Here is a 19550-nt window from a genome sequence, read left to right as displayed (position 1 = left end):
TGTGACAGAGTACGTCGAAAAAATGTTGCCTGTTATAATATAAGACATGCCGCATACGGCATGAGCACTGTCTTGCCTCCGTGGTTACACATAGTGAAATCACCAACTTTCACAAACGCAAAAAGAGAAGAAAAAAATACGCAGAAAGAGTACAACAATATGCATGAAAAACGTAATACATCAGACGAATGCACTCAGTCTTGTGCCTGGTAGTCTTGAGTTTCGGCTACTTTCTGACCTTTGACCTGCAGAAATGGGGCAATGGCTATGTCGCTGTTTTATGGATAGTTTGCCGTTACGTTTGAGATTCCATCGTGAATGCCAACAGATCGAAATCTGATGAGCGTCTGGCTCATAATTTATTTCACTAGCTTTCTTTTCTTTTTTGAAGAAACGACAGCCGGAAGTGGGTATCCGATCATTTCACGTGGTATCACACAATGGGCAAATCAAGTTTTGAGTATTTCCTCGTCGGCTCTGCTATACACCACTGCGCGAACGCAAAAAATATGCCAACTCACCCAATCAGCTTTGCCGTAAATCCTGCAAAGAAACAAGGGGAACAAACGTTAGGCGCTGTCTTTGAAACAAATGAGCGAAAAAAGTGTGCATAGTCTACTACCGAAATGGGGAATGACAGTGTATATTCACACAAGCGACATCCTCACGGAATATTCTATGGAAGAAAAAGTGAAAACACTGCACACGGAGTCGAAGTTCCGTCCGGTGTTATGTTGAGCATTCACGCGGTGCCGCGGAATACCGGGAGTGGCGTACAGCGCACTTTAGCGGACGACACTTAGCAGACGACACCGTCCGCGTCTTTTCCTGTCGTCTGCTACGGAATATCTTGTGGCTGTGTAGCGGGATATTCCCCACGGTTACCAGTGCACGTGAAGACACGACGTTGAGCGCTCGTGCTCACGTCAACAGTGCTCAGAAAGCTATGACACTTTTCGCAATCTTCCGCTGGAGTATTTTGGGGAATGTCGCTCATCTGAATATACGGTGAATGACATGAATGACAGGCAAGAGTCACGGCGAAATCGTGTCCCACGTGTGTTTGACATCGGTCCTCCGAATCAGTTGAGGAAAAAAGGAGGAGAGCTTTCGACGTCATATTGCGAGAGCAACAATCGAAATTTTTCATCGAACTGAAAAAGAGACAAAAAAGAAGAGCGAGGGGGATGAGGAATGAAAGAGAAAACAAGACTACAGCGCATGCATTCATCTTGCACATCTCTCCACTGTTTTCGAAATAGAACATCTTGTACCTGGGGCTCATCCACTCTGCAGCACTCTTTTATGGCATTTCAATATTTCATCGTAGATGTATAAGGCAGTACTTAAAAAGAAATAAAAAATTGCAACTCATTCATGAATGTGTGGTAACTATATAAATAATGCGTTGTACTTAGTCACGGAAGCAGCGGCCTTTGACGCAGAAATAGTTTGTAAACGCGTCCTCCACTTTGTACGTAATGAATCACTTAAGCTTAATTAATTTGGCGCAATGAATCACGTTACACCTTCACTGTTCGCCCGTTGTTGTGCGCTCTAGAAAACCTGCCCAACCGACCGTCCCGCCCATCACAGGAGAAAAGTCGCGCAAATTGAAATAGAGTTTGACCCCCCCCCCCAACTTACGAAGTGCATACAAAAGAAATAACATGGTCTGTATTCCACAAAGACGCAAATGTAAAGAGGAAATAAATTCGAACGAGAATGCGGCATTAAGTGAAGCAAAGCAACACACACAGGGGTTGAGCACAATGAAGTATATCAGCATGTTACTAATGCTATATCTGCATGTATCAGCAAATGACGTGTACATAAGATGGGGTCAACATTTGCCCGTGAATTTTCTTTTTCGTTATTATTATTATTTTGTGACAGAGATCGACATGTATACTTGCGCTGTACACACTACAAGGTGGCGACTGTAGCTGCGAGGTGACGTTTTTCATGCAGTTGAGACAGGTGAACTCCGCCCAGAAATGTAAAGGCGTCCGTGATTGGTTTAGGTGAGCGCATAACACTTCCGAGTCTCAACGTAGCGCGTGCTCGCACACTGATCAGTGATTACGCTGGGACAACACTCTTCGGGGACGACCTGCTTTAGAGCAATTCTGCGTGCTTTCAAAGCAAACGCGTAAACTACTTGCGTTAACAAAGCATGTCAATGGGCTTCCTCGTCTGCTTGGCGTTCGCCACCTTCTCGTACGTACCCCTCTCAAATGTGCGGACTCCATGCCCCGCTGGCGGAGATATACCTCCGTGGATGTAGCTCTTACGTTGTCCCAGCGTGTTGTAACTTTGAATGGCAGATTTCAAGGCCTGAAGGAAGCGGACTAAGTTGTGAATTTTCCAGTGTCCTAAGCTGAATGAGATGTATAAAGACGTTGAAGAGAACCTCGAGCGAGACGGGCAGACAAAACGGGAGCCGACCACGTTTGCAGGGTTCAAAACGAGATGCCTTTCCGTTGCCCGCGGAGATAAAATTATACGGGCAATCGATGAAATTTCTCCCCATCATTCCATTTTAAGTGAGCAACGTGTCTCTCTTTCCGCGGGGAACGAGCAGCAAATGGTACAATCGTCTCCCTTTAAAAAAAAAAAGTCTTAATAAGGACAGCCCCACAATTAGACTTGCAAATGGGTTCCTTACCAGGAGACTATGCTCCCATTATTTCCTCAAACTTGGCCCGAGTTCCCCCCTCGATTCCATCCTTCTGCGTTTCTTCTTCTGGTGGCATTTAATGGGAAGGCAGGCCTCCCTCATCTCCATGCTATATAGCATTTGCATGACAATTATCTTAGGGTGTGGGGGTAATCAAAGCGTCGGTTTCGAATCATGCTTTCCTCGAAGGCGAGCTCGGCATCGCGTCCTGCCAGGCTGCCACGGCGCGCGAGAGCCGAACGAGTTGTGAAGCATGGCGGGTTGCCAGGGTCGTCCGAGCTAGCAACACGCGAATGAATCATCACGTTAGGAATATTGGAATATGCTGCGTGTAAAGGATAAGGTGTCGCAGACGAAGAACGCCTCCTTGAATGGTACAAAGTACAAATGTTCTCATGACGTTACGCGAAAGTTCGGAATGGAACATAAACATATAAAGCGGAAGGGACTGCCTCACAGTCGCGTGTTAGGACTAAGTGCTCCACTACAAACGACGAATGCGTAATTCGGAATGATCCCGGAGTCAATGGGAAAAGACAGGGATCCCCAGGACGGTGCAGTGTCTTGGCTTTGCTCCTCTGGAAGAACATGACACAAGGACACTAAAGATGTTCGTGAATTTATTACCTTACGGTCTTTGCGTTCTATGTTCTTCAAACTATCGGCCGTGACTGTCTTTCGACGTCTTCCTTCCCCTCGGACGACCAACGTTCTTAGATGCGGAAGACTGGGTCAACTCGACCCAGAATATTCCTTCTTCTACCGCTCGACAGCCTGTGTCGTTCGTTTGCAGTGTCGCTTTGAGCACGCTCTTTTTCTAGTACATCTTCCGTCGTCTCTTCCGGCGTCATTCGAATACTCTTGACGTTTCTGCCGCGATATCTCCTTGGCGCGTGTTTTCCTCCCTACTCGCCCCCGCAGACATCCCGCACGATAAGGTCGCCTTGTGCGGAACTCCGGGTTACACACGCGAAAACAAGAAAGGAAGAAAATACAGTCCATCCGATTAGAAGCAAAACGACTCTCGCAGCAGCAAACTCGCTCAAGGACTCTGTTATTCTCTTGCCCTGTAACTGCACTTGTATCATCATAAGATAAGATACGGCCCCGGAGTTCCAAATTAATATCAAGAGACTCTATCCAACCAATACACGTGCGTGTGTGTGAGAGAGAGAGGGAAGGAAAAACGATTAATTCGCATCTACAAAACGACAGACGCGGCAGTTTTACTTACAATCCATTCGAGGATTTAAGGATTTCCTCGAAATATTGGAGGCCTATAAAAAGCGCCTGGAAACACAACGAAATTGGAGAGAAACGGAAATTAAGAAAGACTGAAGAAGCGCAGCGAGAGAGTAAGAAAAAGAGGGAGAAAGAAAGGGGAGACACAAGGAGAGAAAAGGGATAGAAGGAGGAAGGGGAGCGATAATCGGATTTTCGTCGGTGGTTCAACTCATTACTTCCGCTGGAAAGAAAAAGGGGATCCTCTCGGACAAACTGAGGGACGAATTAACGAATTTGTTCACGGCGCGCGAGAGAAACACAGCCGTAAAAGACGGCACAAAAGCAATATCGTTCCTTTCATTCTCTCTCTCTCTCTTCTATTCGTGCACCATTTACAGCCTAGGCTTTAGTGGCAGGAAGGAGACGGGACAAGCAAAGGGAAATGGAATTCACTAAAACGAATTGGAACCGGGGGATAGCGGTCGTATGGCGCGGAACTGTGTTCGGTATGAGACACTTCAAAGCAAGGGAAAGAAAATTGGCCAGGAAGACAGCGGAATAAGGGATTCTCTTGTTTGTCCCAACTTTAATACACACATGAAATACGGGTATTAAAGGGAGAGCCTCCAACTGTCGGTTGATTGAGCTTAGGACTGTGTTCGACTGCAGTGAAGGGGTGAATGCGTTTATTAAGAAAAAAGAAAGGAAAGGTCAGTCAGACGGAGGTCGGTTTGCTATTCAAAAAAAAAAGAAAAGAGGAAAACGGGAGAGAAAAAGAAAAGGAAAAGAGAAAAGGAGAAAAGGGGAAAGAAAAGAAAAAGAAAAGAGTGCAGTGACTTACGTGTAGGAGTGTGCGAATAGTTATCTTAGAACCGAACCGTATTAGACAAAGAGCCAAAGCAAATACGGAGCGTACAGTTACAGGACCAAACCGAATACGAAGCGAATTTGTGTAGCCAGACCGGATTACTGTAAACGCATTTTTATTCGCGACGTATTAATTTCCGCAAATCGCGCATTCAGTCATTTGCGAATTTATTCGCGAGTATTTAATTTCGCGATTCGAGGGCTGTTTCCTCTGGAATAAACGTCAAGCTGTGTTCGCGAGTACAATTTTTCCCGATTTTTTAGCGGTCGCGAAATTCGCGGAAATTATTATATCGCGTATAAAAATTCGTTTACAGGGGGGGGGGGAATATATAGGTTTATTGCAAAACAAAACAAAAAACACGATTCGTTTACAGGATTCATGCAGAATTTGTACCGATATAAACATAGAGTTTCTTTTCTTTTTTTCCCTAACAGGACTTTTATATAAAAAAAAAGCGATGAGAGCAGCATTGATGTCGTTTTTGCATTAAATTCTACGGCCACTCGGACATCCTCTCCAAGAAAATCTGCAACTACAAGGTGAATAATTACCTAACATTCATTAATTAACTTTTTAATTAGGAAATTTGGGGCAAAAGCGAGATAGGAGATTGAGGAATGGGGTTGGGATGGAATAGGAGCCCCCATTCCGCAAACCCTGCTGCCAAGCCCTGGCAACACGGTGTGCAAATATAGGTCGTGAGTAAAGTTTCTTCCGTTGTTGCTGGAACGTGGTCCGTTGATGTGCTCACAGATCGAAGATATTCCCAAGAGACGTCCAACAGGCGGTATTTACGAACAATAACTGGGCCTTATTTACATAGTTATTTACATAACTATATACAAGACTATAGCGACTGAAGCCACGGGGCTTTCGCCTCGTCTTCATCAAATCGTTGCGGCTTCCACACACGGATTTTCGTGTGTCCTCCGCTTAAAAGGGTGACATTTGAGACACAACCCCCGCCAGCAAACACCAATCCCAGAAGCCCGGTTCAAACGTATGCAACTCATGGTTGGCCTAGTTTGAATTTAGACCGAACCAGGCACCTCCTAATTGTCCGCCCACTACTCGGTATTTGTGGGTAACGGACCAAGCTGTCAACCCGTGCACCATGCAACTTTGGACAGTGCATCTTCCTTGGCCCACTCTTCTGATTTATTGCCAGCGCGCATCTGGTCGCGAAGACCCCCTGAGGTGTCAAGTGTCCCCAGTCCAACGTGCCCTTCCCGAGTCTCTTCGGGTGGCTATTCCACTGAATTGAAAATGCAGATTATTCGCGAGGTTTCTAAAAAGTACAACTCTTACATCGTGTATCTGCGTGGCTCCCCAGTTTCCCCTCCCTCCCCTATTGCTGGTCTATACCACGGTCCCTTGATAGCTATCGAAGGACCGTGTCTGTACTATGATTGAAACAGAAAGCGACACTTCGGCAGCATCAGAGCTGTACGTAACGCATTACAAGGAACGCGTTACCGTTCGTGGTAATTAAGTAACGACTCAGTCACTTTCTAAAAAATGTAGCTAATAACGTACTTAGTTGCAGAAATTGGTAACGCGTTACTGTTAGTTACCGTTCCATTTTTTTTTCTTTCTCAGTGTCACTAACCACGTCCGCCAGTTGTGGTTTTTCCCGCGCGCATTCCACGAGGCTGAAGCACGCGGAAAGATCCCCAGTGATGAGAAAAGGATACCAGAGAGCAACGGCTTTCTCATTGCTTTAGTGTCTGTCCACAGTGTTTCAGAACACTGAATGTGTTCTTTGTGTTCCTCTTTTCAAGGATTCACTGTACTCGTGCCGCTTAGTGTTTTGTCTCTCTGTCCCAGCTATTCGGGAACTCATGTCATTGAGTACCAATTATTACTGATGAAGTGCAATTTATCATGGATGAGCTGAAAAAAAATCTTTTTATATTTCTCCTGCCTTGTATGCAAATGCAATATATCGAAGTAACTCGTTACCTCCTGTTCCTTTTATTTGTTGGTAACGGGTAACGTATTTAGTTCCTTTTTTTTAGTAACGTGTACAGCTCTGGGCAGCATTCCGATATTTCTGTCGTTCTACTTCCACTGTTTGTTCTACGCGTTCAAGATATTTCGATCAGATATATTCCACAACCTCAATCCCATACGCAACTCGAGAAAGTAGCAAGGCCATTGTCAGAGGACGACGCAGAAACGCGCAAGATGCCCGAAAAAACAAGAAACGAGAGTGCAGGCAGAACCTTGGAAGAGATATTACAGCAGGCAAAGTTTTCCAGATAGTTCTCGAGCGGGAACGCCTACCTCCCTTACGAAAATCCACGTTCCCATGGCTGAGTCGCAGAGCCTAATGACACCCTGCACCACGGGGCATCCTATCCCGGGCGCTTCCACGAGCGGGTACATGCCATTATTACTGACGGGAGGACAGAGTAAGGAATAAGTGAAGCAGGTGCCCCTGTGCCGTTCTAGTGAAATGTATAGAAGAAAACCTGGGCTGTCATATATAGTTTGCACACTCTTCCCCCGAACTGGCGGTGGAAAGGGAGATGGTATGCGGCTACGCTTCGTCGCATCGTGGGTGGTTGGCGCCACTAAAAAAGAAGAGTGTGTGCCAAGCTTAGGTGTTATACCCGAACGAAAAGACGCGCATACTGGTGGTTCGCAATCAAATGAACGCTTCTGTCAAAAACAAACTGAATGTAGGGTTTATTCACTGATGTCACCCCTATAAAGGGCACTGGTTTCGAGAAGCTCTAGCGATTAGCTCCAGCTAGATTTGGTTTTGGTTTTCGCTCGCTGCAATATGCAAGTCAGAGGACCATTTACGTAAAAGCACTGAAATTATGGGGAATATTATGGATGTAGTACAAGGATAAAATAAGGGACAAGTTAACATTTCAAAAATAGTACTGCCCTCGCGCTAAAAACGAAGAGTGTCTACTTTGTGTATCTTTGAGTATCTTATTTAAATAAAATTATGGTATAATGAGGAACGTTTCACGGTTTTGCGTGTATATGTGCATTCACTGGTGTATAATGTGTGTATTGTCATCAAGCATCGTCACGCGTTTCCATGCCCCCCCTTTAAAGCCCTTTTTAAGGTTGACCTTCCCACCTTTTCCACTTTTTTTCCTCTCTTCTAATAAATATATCCTCCCTTTTAAACGCCACTTGGAAATTATTTTTTCTTAATGCACATATCCCTCCCCCCTTTGGGAAGTTGGGATATGCTGAAATAAAATAAGATAAATACGGCAACACCTAATTCACCGTAATTGTGATGGGGTCGGGGAGGGGCTCGTCGTCCGCTTTTCATATGTCGGGTAGGGTGCCTCAGTAGAATTTCACCAATTTTATTACATATAATTCATTTTGTGGGTTCCGTCCAAATGGTGCGTGACGTCGGGGATGTGCTAAGACAGTTTGCGGGACGCCGCGACCCCAAAAGCAACTGAAGAACTCACAGTCATTGTAAGCATACAGACAAGAACACACAGAAGCACACTTAGATTCTGAATATTCGGCCAAAACTAAACATACAGATAAGCTAAAGCTAAGAACAATAGCATTTTAGTTTATGATGATACTGGGGCAATGCCTAAGAAAAACTGAATGGTACAAATTAAAAAAAAGGCTACGAAAGCTATACAGAGCTGATAATAGACATACCCAAACACCTAAATATGTGCATTTATATTATTTCCATGGACAAGGACTAACCATTGTCCAATTAAACTAGTGCTGCAAGTACGTACAGTATGTCTCGTTCTACAATGTTTCCCTCACTCTCTCTCACTCTCTTTTATGTGTAGAAAGTTCATAATGCATCAATCATTCGAACTTCAGCTCCCCCCCCCCCTCCCTAGTCCTGTAGCGATAGACTTCACGTCACTGCCCACGCAACATGACGAATTCCTCAACTTTGCGAGACCCTCCCCCCTTAGGAATTTGCACGCAGATCCATCTGGTCGATATGACGGAAGACAACCTGGAGCCCGCAATGCCACTTTTTCCTGGCAAGATTTACGAGCGGCTACTCGACGGTATCGGGAGCGGCCTTCATTTATCCAGAGGCGATAGAGCGAAGAAGAATATGCTCGCTACAAATTCCCAAGGTAGCGCCGAACTTGGAGCAAAAATATGACACGCTTCTTCGAATGCCTGTCAGTGAAATAAGGACGCGATGATCATGTTCGAAAAATGCGCTGCAGAACACGATAGAAACAAGTTTTTGTTCCCAACCCTTCCAGCAAGTTCTAACCTTTACACCCCCTTTTTTTTATCTTTCTTTCTTCCTAATCTATATCTAACCTAATCTCGGGCCAGTTCTTGACCGTAGAAGTTTGGGAGCCGCCCTCTGGTGTTCACTGAACGAACCGTGTGGTGGGGACGTCCCCGGACAGTATTCGCACATTGCAAGGCATTGCACGTCTAAGAGGATGTCCAGCGTTGCTATTTCCTGGTGATTCGTGACGAAAACGAGATATGTGTTCCAAGTAAGTCGCATTTTCATTCCACTATGACAGTTGTTACCGAGAGTAACAAAAATGAAAAAAGGATCCCCACTAATAGGCGGCACAGTGGCATTCCTAGTGAGGGCCTCGCCGCCAACGGTGTCATTTCCTTAAGCATGAGAAGGTGGTAGGGACACACACACACACACACACACACACACACACACGCACACAAAGAACAACAACAACAACCGGAGCTCTTTGTCCTTATACCACCTAATCATGCGCTCAAGAAAATAATACCGTCCACGTCGATACAGCGGCTCGCTTGCCTTATATAATGCTTTGTCCAAACCACACAGCCCCACTTCTGAGCATGCGCGGTACTTTTATATAGTAGCCCTCTCAGCAGCTGTAGGTGTGCTTCATAAGATATCCTAATCACACTGAACCATGAAAATAGTTCTTGTGAGACACAAATATGAGCTGAAAGAAATGATAATGCAATGGTTCAAACTCTACGTTCTCTTCTGGTTGTTAGATAAATGGGGAAGATTCACCGACAATGCTTTTCATAGGTTGAACGGCCATTGTGCTTTTTTATAAGTGTTGTATTGCACTAGGAAGACAACTCGTGCGTCTTGCCGCGAGTGTAGTGTCTAGTTCCTAAGCTGTGGTGCTCTTGAGGATCTGGAGCCCATTCTTCTTCATTGCCCCCACTGCCAACCTTCCCGATCCGCACTCTCCGAGTCTCTTAGTCAGCTGGACACTCGCCCCTTCTCCCTATCGAAATTGCTTGGTCCCTGGCCTAATGCAGCCCAGCAACGGTATGCGCTCCAAGCTCTTTTGACATTTCTGGACACCATCGGACTTCGATCTTTATTGTGAAGGGGCTCATTCTTTTATTCACCACCTCTCCACCAGGAATGGGCTAGAGTATCTCCTCTGGCGATGAACCTCCCCAGTCTCCATCTCAAAATAAAGTTGTTGTTGTTCCTAAGAAGAAAGAAATAATAAAAAAAAAAACGTGCAGAAAGTGTCTCGGTGGTGGGCAAATTATCAAGAAAATGGCAAGGCAGCATGCGTGGGAAAAATTGTGCGGAATTATTGAATGAAACGAGGGCGCCGTATTCAACAGCTATTCAGACCACAGGACTGGCACGTCGAACTTGATCACACATTAAGTGCACTTCTGACAACTCTACATTACCGCTCTATACACGGAACAATCCGCCGCCTCGAAGCCAATTACTGAAGAAACGAAAGAAACATTCGTGAACAAGCCCGTTTCGTGTAGTTACTGGCACGGGATTTTCCGAAACGCAAAATGACTCCATGATGTGAAAAACCTGAGTCTGGGCAACAACTCGAGGGACAGGACAAACACTGTCCTATCCCTCTATAGTAGTTGCCCAGACTCAGGTTTTTCACATCATGGAATTTGTGCACCAGGTGGCCAGTGGCCTGCATCTATGCCATACTCTCCGTTTACCGACAGTAACTTGAAGAGCACCCCAAAGCCATTGCGGAAAGTCAGAACATTCATCTAAGAATTTGAAGACGATAAGCGACTTAATTAGTAGATGAAGTGCCCAAATGCACTGACGTGACAGTGAAAGACGCAACGAAGATCTGCTGGTATGGTGTAGAGTCACTAAATGTATCACTAGCACAGTGGAAGCAGCACAAAACTATTTCTGTGTGCGCCCCTCCCCAACTTCGTACACTCCGTTCCAGAAACAGCTCGACTTCCGAGAAGGACTCTCATAAGGCTTGGCTGATTCTCCAAGGTCGTCGTGTAAACAGAAGTCCGTCTTCCGTGGACGATATTTTGTTCCTGCATAGCAACCTCTGGCAAGTAACAAGTATCGCGTTCCAGTCATCGGTATCTCTTAGAGTATACAACAAATAACTTTATTTTGATGTTTGATGTAACGATGTTTGGTTAAACGCTTTTTGAACGAACGTACCTGATATATCATTTTATCACGTCAACTTTTTTTTGTTTTTGTTTGTTTTTAAAAGCTGATCGGAAAGTAGCCTAACTTTATCATGCATTCCTTGCATTTTTACTTTGTAAGACAGTGCTTTCGAAGCCCTGCGACCCAATATATATATGTGTAGACTCAAGTTTTAGGGTTTAATCCATTTCTTCCCCGAAACTGCACCCCGAATTGAACGTTGCCTCTTGTGGGTGGAACCCTATCTTTACCCAGCAAATTGCCCTCACTGAAATGTCTGTAAGAATGCATACTAGCTTGTTTGGCAGCAAACGCAATTACATCACCTTTTGTATACCAAACCAGTATAGTACGTTTCAGTAATACAGCCCGATTTCTCCCCGAATTTAGCATACTGGAAGTTTTTCCACCCGGATTCTCAGGAATTTAGAGCACATGTTGATTTCCCCGATTTTAACCGCTCGGATTGGGGAAAATATTTCCCGAAAACTTCAAGCTTTAAAAATATATAAGATGTCCCGTTGCGACCCCCTCCACCAGCTTCTCATTTCAGTGCATGAACAGTAACACACGAAATTGACGCTGAAATCTAGTCTGACAGCCAATATGGTGTGAATCAGCTGGGCTAGAAAGAATCGCAAGAAGAAGAAAGAGCTCATAGCAGCAGGGATTATCTGTTCCCGTTCAATGAAGTCAGCTTGGTTTGTTAGACCTCGGGGTTCGCTGGCACGAGCTTTCTTTTGACAAATATGCCGGGTACACTACCCGCAAGGGAAGCCTGGAAGGTACTCGCAGCCCAGACTCGTGTTTCTCGTTGCGGGCGCGCAGCGGATCGGATGCGGATGGGATTTTGATTGAAAAAAAGAAAAAGAAGTATCGGTTGGGGATTGCGGGAGGGTGCGGTTTTCGCTTGCGGTCGGATGCGTACCAAATAATTCTGACCCACGCAGAACTCCATCCAAAGAACACCAGAAGGATATCAGACGGATAGAAAGAAAGAGAGAGAGAGAGAGAGAGAAATATGCTCCCACCTACAGACGTCCTTTGGGACCAATGACGTCAATCGAGCCAGCTTCATAAACACCTCGAAAGTTTAGTCGGCTAATTAGCGGAAACCCGCTCTGAAAGAGGGGTCCCAGCAAACCCCGTCAGCATTTGAGTTATATATATACATATTTTTCTTTTTTTTTTTCGGCGGGCGGGATTTATGCCCGGCAAAATCACGCCTGCACGCACCTTTTGGGAGACCGTCATCACTCTTTGGCGAGAGACAAATAAACCGAGAACATACGAAAGAGTGAAACTCTTACACCAGCAGACAGAAAATAAAACTGTGTTTTTCGTAGAAATAATGTCTGCTCGAATGAGAGCTTCAGCGTTGGCTGAACGTACTGGAGTTTTAAGTCGGCTTTAATTAGTTGCACAGTCCTTCCCCCAGCTATCCAGCGCGTACTTCATTTTATCGAGCACGTACGGCGATAGCGAAAATGTGCACCATCTCAAGTGACATGGATACGAGGCGTTATTAGTGATCATCCTTCTGATTTCCTTCTATTCTCTTTATTTTTTTGCAACTTCTTTCTTTAGGACGAAATTCGAGAGTATTTTTTTTTTTCAACATTACACAGTCAAACACAGTTATGTTTTTACCTTGTCATAATAATGTGCGGTGAAATATGCGCAAATAAGATAAGAAAAATGCGCACGACAGCGAAAGCAGAGGGTACTTTCGAAATTCCGGTTAGCATGGGAAGTTCCTTCCTCGCTTAGGCTTCCATTCCGTTCTGAAACTGTAACAACCATCATCATCTGCCAAAACCACAAACTAAGATTTGCCTTTTCTCTGTTTTGCATTTCTAATCTCTATAGTCTTTTGAAATACAAAGAATTTCTTCGCACTTTATTCTCTGAGGGAAGCGCGAAATACCTTTCAGTGCACCTGCCAGGCTAGGTTTTTTTTTTTTTTTGAAATCTCCTACGGCATTTGGAATGAATTATCAGTTCACGTAGGTTATACACTTCCAACTTTGCATCATTTAAGAGGAACATCCCAAATGCATCTTGTAGATTTTCCCTGAAAGTGTATTCGCCTACGTCACATTCTGACGTAGCATGCTCGTAAGTTCCTCCCAAAGGTGGTCACTTTTCGTAGTAACGGCATTGAAAGACGACAAAGTGCGAAATTTTTCTATGCGGCAACCATAGTTTTCGTAAAAGAAAACGTGAGAACGACAATGACGATGTGTGTTCGGCATAAAACAAGGGGATGAATGGGATGTACCTCGAAATAAAGTGATCGAAATCCCCGCTGCAAAATAAAGTACCGTAAATAAATTTTATCGGACTATAGAATGCGCACTCGCGCGCGGGGAAAAATGCCAACGGCGAACTTAGACTAGCCCAATAATAAACTAACCAAGATGCTGCTCCGTAGTGTCCGTCCTGCTAAGCCTAAGGGCTGCTATAATGTGGCCTTCGTTCGCTAAAACGACTTGGAGAGACATTGAAAATCCGTGAATTTGAGTCTCTTACATTATCTTGAGTCATCTTACGCTTACGAAGCAATCGAGCATTCTGATTGATTTTCCTTGTTTCGAGAACGTAAATTTCGAAATCGGGGATTTTGCAACCGGGAATATCGACGTCCACCCGATGGACGCGACCGGATTTCAAAGCACAATTCTAGGCTTCGATTTCGAGCAAACGCTAGATAAAATCTCGGCAGCTGCGCCGAAAAAGTGACCATCATCAAGGCGGATGTCATGTGAATACACACACATATTACATTCCCGTATAATATATATATGTTCCCTGTACACCCTCCGTAATCACCCATTGCTAGCAGAGCAGTAATTACGTAAGAAAATACATTAAATCGAGCATCACTCATTGGAGAAGCCCCCCCCCCTCCCCCCCCTTCCAAACGTTTCAATTTGCTGCGCTGCTAATTAGTTTGCGTGCCTGTCACAGCCTATTTGCATGTTCCGAAGTCACGAACTTTCATCCCGCTCCAGATCTCCAATCATCAGTTTCATCACCTCCACGGAAGCTGCTTTTGTGCGCCCGAGGCATTTTTTTTTTTTTTTGTTTGTTCCGCGGCGACAACCCCGTTGTAATAGAACGCAAAAGCTTTTCACGCAGAAAGCACGCAAAGCGCACCATTCTAGGCTCGATTAAATGGAAGCAACGTACTACGAGTGCTAAAAAAATATAGCGTTACCCGTTGTTCAATGCAGCAAACGCACACCAGATGGTGTTTCTGCAGTACACGGCAACAATTCCTCGGTCATCTGTAAAACCTAAATGCCAGCTATGTAAGTTTTCTCGACAATTACTGCATCTCCACTAGAGGTGGGACGAATCCAGAATTTCTCGAATCTGAATCCGAATCCGAATCCAAGGAAGGTTCTGCGAATCCACGAATCTTTCGAATACTTTCTTCAAAAAGAATTTGAAAAGCACCGGGGGGAACCTTTCTATTGAGAAGTGTTTTGAAGCACAATTTGATATTTTTGTTTAATAATAAACAAATTTCGGGAGAAGACATACACATTCGTCTTCCTAAATGTAACTTATTTAACTTGTTGTTCATCGACTACAGGAATTTCATAAACTCGGGGGTCTGAATTCCCTCCATAAAACTAAGAAGCAATCAAAGCAAAACCGTGTTACTTTTAAACTTCTAATATCGGAGCTTTATGTTGTGGTTTTGGCGCGCCCCCCGGTGCCCGCCGGTCAAGCAGGCTTGGAGGCGCCGATTTTAAAAAAGAAAGAAACAAACGTGGTTGGTGGATTCGAAAGATTCGATTCGCTGTTTTGGACAATGGGGTTCGGATTCGCGAATCTCGAATCCCTACCTAGGGTTCCAGGATTCGGTTGGCACATCCCCAATCTTTACACTTTGTACGCCACATATCCAAACCGTGTGTACTCATTCCATCCGCCCACTTCACTGCACTGTTATACCGTGGTGAACCTTATCTATGAAGCGAAAAAAAAAAAAAGAAGAAGAAGAGGAGCGATTCCGTGGTACATTATATTTGCTATTGTTTTATTTCCCCTGTATTCCTGGTGCTCCAGTGTACCTACTACAGTGTTAAAATAGAACTTCACCCCATAGCACGCTCCTAGCCAACCACCATGCATACCGAATGATATCATTCTGTATCATGATCCGTTCAAATCAGGGACAAGCACAATGTGTCCGAGATAGGCGCCTCCTCCCATTTTCAGCAAATAGGGACACAGAATGATATCATTCGGAATGATGGTTGGCTAGGAGCGTGCTATGAGGTGGAGTTCACTTTTAAGAGTGTGCGTATATAACGACTTACAAGATACCCGGAATGCACGAGTTAAGAACGTTTTTCACTCTATCCGACAGCGCATCAAAAGCAGAAACACGCATTGAAAGCAACAGTCAGGAATTGCGCCATTCGAGTCTATACAGCCAAGAAAAATTCGACATATCAGTTTCGGCTAAAACAAGACATATAGTAAACGAAGCCTTGCAGTCAGCATCATGCGCGGGAGGGGAAAATAAATAACGCTGTAAGAGAGGAAGTATCGTCCGGCCAAGTAAAAGGAAGGAGGTGAAAGAGCCATTTCTTTCAGGGAATCAGCGATAAACGCACCATCGATTGCAGGAGACAGAGAGAAAGGGGGCCTCGCACTTATTTTTTGTTATTCCCTAACGTCAGCTGGCGTATGGCCTTTCCGGGAATACGATGGCGACAAGGGCCAGTCTCGCCTCCGAGTTGATCTGTCCCCCTCTGGATTCTGTCTAGAGATGTCGCTGCATGTATGGCCACATGGATATATTCATCATAAACGGCGTATAGCTGTTGAATTGCTTTTATTTTGTGTTGAAATTACGTTAAGCGGGATTCCGGCAAAGATGAGACTTATTACTCCAATTATTCGTTCAAACGTCGAGTAACCTGGTTCTTAAATGGGTTCACCCTTTCACTGTTTACAAACAGAAGGCACAACCGGAAGTTGTCTAGGGTTCCCAGCGTCAGGGGCTGCAGGTGGCGCCACGCCCTGTCACTCGTTTGAGTTAAGCCAGTTCACTATTTGTAAACAGTGAAAAGGTTTAACTGAAGTGAGTGACACGGCGTGGCGCCACATGTAGCCGCTGACGCTGGGAGCCCTAGACAAACTTCTGGTTGTGCCTTCTGTTTGTAAACAGTGAAAAGGTGAATACATATATAAGAAAGAATGGGAACATATAAGAATGGAAGTGTGAAAACGCGGTAGAGCAACCTACGAATGCAGGGTACCAGATCCGCATTTTTTTGTAATCTCCTCCGCACTTCTACAAATTGACCCCTCTACTGTGTAAAAGTGATGACATTACGAATTGGTTACTTGGCACCATCAAGTAGTTTCTTTTTTTAAATAATTTATCAGACACAGTCCAAATGTGAAAACAGACGCTACAAAGCTGCTGAATTACCAGAGTATACCTGTAACGGCTGTTGAATCAAAGCTGCCTCGCTTTAGCAAGTTCCACTTGGACCGTACAGGCAGATAACCATAGAGATGTTCATCAAGAAGCCTTAAACTCTTGCACTGCTAGAGATCCCTCATTAAATATTACATATCCATTTTAATAAATCATTGTCATTAAAGTAATTCCCTGACCATGATGCAACTACACTACGAACTACATAATCACGGAAGTAACGCATTATACTTAAAATTACCACAAATAAGTAATTTACTACTGTTTTATCCTCAATGACATTGGTATCCAACTACGACGAGCGGCTCCTGGAAACGATGATGATGATGAATAAACAATCTAGAAGAGTCATCTCAAGCAAGTAAGCAATCTCGCTCAATACAGCGTCGTTTTGATGACTTATGATGACCCATTTATTATCCCGCAACAAAATTATCATCGCTTCATTCCAGAACATACACCATTACTCTTTGGACGTGACACCTCGAATGGCGAGGATATGGAGATCCGTTGGCGACAAATTTTCTCGAATGAACCGAAATGAATAAATCGCCGTGGAAAGACGTCAAGATCTCCAACGATAGAACGGAGAAAGAAGCAACGTGGCATGGAAATGGGCCGATATTTGTCCGAGAAAAAACCCCATTAAGCTGACGTCGTTCATAGTGGCCTTCAGTTGGCTGAGTTCCGGTCGTGCTGGGAGGACGGAATTGTTTTAAGAGGCTGCAGCTGGGTTTCGGATAATACGCGGATGCAAAATACGCGAACAAAAGAATTAAACGTCTGAGAATGTCCACGACTTAGCCTGCAAATCACACTCTCCAAGAGATACTGTGCGTGGACGACGGGGGTCCCACAAGAAGATGTACTCAAACAAAACGGTGCCACAACGTGCAGCCATTTCCAGCCCAGTGCCGTGGAATGACACCACATAAAAAAGTTCAGAAAAGGCGTTACCAAAGCCTGGTTTCACCAATCAAAGGATGCTAACACTTAGTTAACACACAATTATTTTTTACGAACGTTAGTTGGAGACGCGATCAATGTTTCACTGACAGTAACTCCTTTTCGTGAAGCGGAATTAAGCGTTAAATTCAAATTAAAAGACCGGTGATCTCGATTCGAAGCAGCAGTTGTCGGGACGTCTCCGTCGTTTCGAATCTAATCTAATCTTTAAAAATAAATATCCGCGTTAGCGCCGCGAAGCAACTGTGGCTATGAGCGGCGTACAGACGTGGACAGATGGAGAAAGGACAGCAGGAATGAGTGGGGGAGAGGGGGGTTAGTATGCGTCCTGGGCCGACTTCAGGGGGAACTGTGGCAACATTCGTCTAAAAAGTCTTCGGAAAACCCAGGGGAAAACCTAAGAGAGCACAGCCGGCGAATGGATTCGAACCCGTGTCACCTCCCCGACTCGGCGTGGAAAGCGATCATCCTAACCACTACGCCACGGGAGCTGGTTATTTTCTTTTTTTTTTTCAATGAAACTGATTTTAATGTGTCAATGGTATATACAAGATGCGGTACAAGATGGTATATACGGGAGCTGGTTAATCTAATCTAACAAGCAGTACACGCGAGCAACATCGCAATGTCCTCTTCCGTCCTCGGGATGAACGACACCGATCCACGCAGCGCACGAGTCAACAGCGCTATCTTTCAAGCTCGCAACGTCGACAACCTTCCCACGCGGTCGCGTCCCGGTCATCTATCCGTCAAGGCAGCGTCGCCTCGTCGTGCATGCATATCGCCGTCCGCAATTCCCTCCCGACGACGGAGCAGGACGTACCAAGCACCCGACGTGGCGAGACCCAAAGAAAAGATCAGTCCTCCTCCCAGGCAGTGTCACTTCTCGACCTACATCGGCGGCATTGTGCAACAACTTCTTTCGGTGTCGTCAATCCCCGTATTGTCCCGTGTCTCCGAATGCAGCGTTGGATGAGGAACTGTTCGATTCCAGTACTGTGAGAACGTTCAGCGGTCGGGCTGCAAAACGGCTCACGCGGTCGACAATGTGAAGCAAAGTCAAAGTCGAATATGAATCGTTAAAATCTTCGTCAGACAAGGAGGCGAAACGTCGCGGGAATCGTGTGACGTGATGCGATAGAAGAATCGTGAATAGTTAGCAGTCTTGATTCGTTTATAAGAGCGTATATAATATTCGTTGCGCAACTTTAAGTTTTGCAGGGTCCGAGGAAAGGATAAAAGGTTGACTATGACGTTGTTGTTATCAATGTAAATCTTGCATATCTCTCATTGTACATCCGTCCCTACCTCGAAATAAAGCGATCAAAATCCCCATTGCAAAATAAACTACTGGAAATAAATTAATTATCTGGCTATACAATGCACCGTCGCGAAGCGGGAAAATGGCGACAGCGAACTTGGACTAACCTGGACATAACAATGCAAACAGCGAACTTGGACTAACCTAATAATAAACTAACCAACAGGCTGTTCCGACGTGTCCGCCCTGCTAAGACTAACGGCAGCTAAAATGTGGCTTTCGTTCGCTAAAACGACTTGGACAGACACTGGAAACGCGTGCATTTGGGTGCTTAAATAGTGATGTCGGATTTTTTAAACACGGCATGTCATCTTATGACGCAACCGAGCATTTTCTTTGTTGCGAGACTGTGAAATCGGGAATATCGCAGTACACTAGGAATTTATTTTATTTTTTATTGCTCCATAAATGACGGTACATATCATGTTCGCTGGTGTCACATACGAATCATAACGTAACGACGTCAAACAAACAAAGACAACAAGAACAAAAAACGCGGACAACTGGCCCCACCGCATACAACTTCAAAGCCAACGTCAGAGTCAGGAAAATTAAAAGACTTGAAAGACAGCGAGGGCCCCAACGCATGAGTCCAGCTGTTCAGCATATTGATGCTGATGA

At 44.8% G+C, this 19550-nt stretch overlaps 1 protein-coding gene across 2 annotated transcripts in view; it reads right to left on the bottom strand.

The window, feature by feature from the left end:
- The window catches only part of LOC135388283 (plexin-A2-like), a 246693-nt gene that overhangs the window by 153290 nt on the left and 73853 nt on the right, over positions 1-19550 (bottom strand). For both annotated transcript variants that reach the window (XM_064617721.1, XM_064617720.1), the window contains exon 2: positions 522-543. The gene's annotated coding sequence lies outside the window, so the exon portion shown is untranslated. The remainder of the gene's footprint in view (positions 1-521; positions 544-19550) is intronic.

This window comes from Ornithodoros turicata, chromosome 3 (genome assembly GCF_037126465.1).
Source record: "Ornithodoros turicata isolate Travis chromosome 3, ASM3712646v1, whole genome shotgun sequence".
In the NCBI taxonomy this organism is placed as follows: Eukaryota; Metazoa; Arthropoda; class Arachnida; order Ixodida; family Argasidae; genus Ornithodoros; species Ornithodoros turicata.
This window is presented reverse-complemented; position numbering and strand designations above follow the sequence as displayed.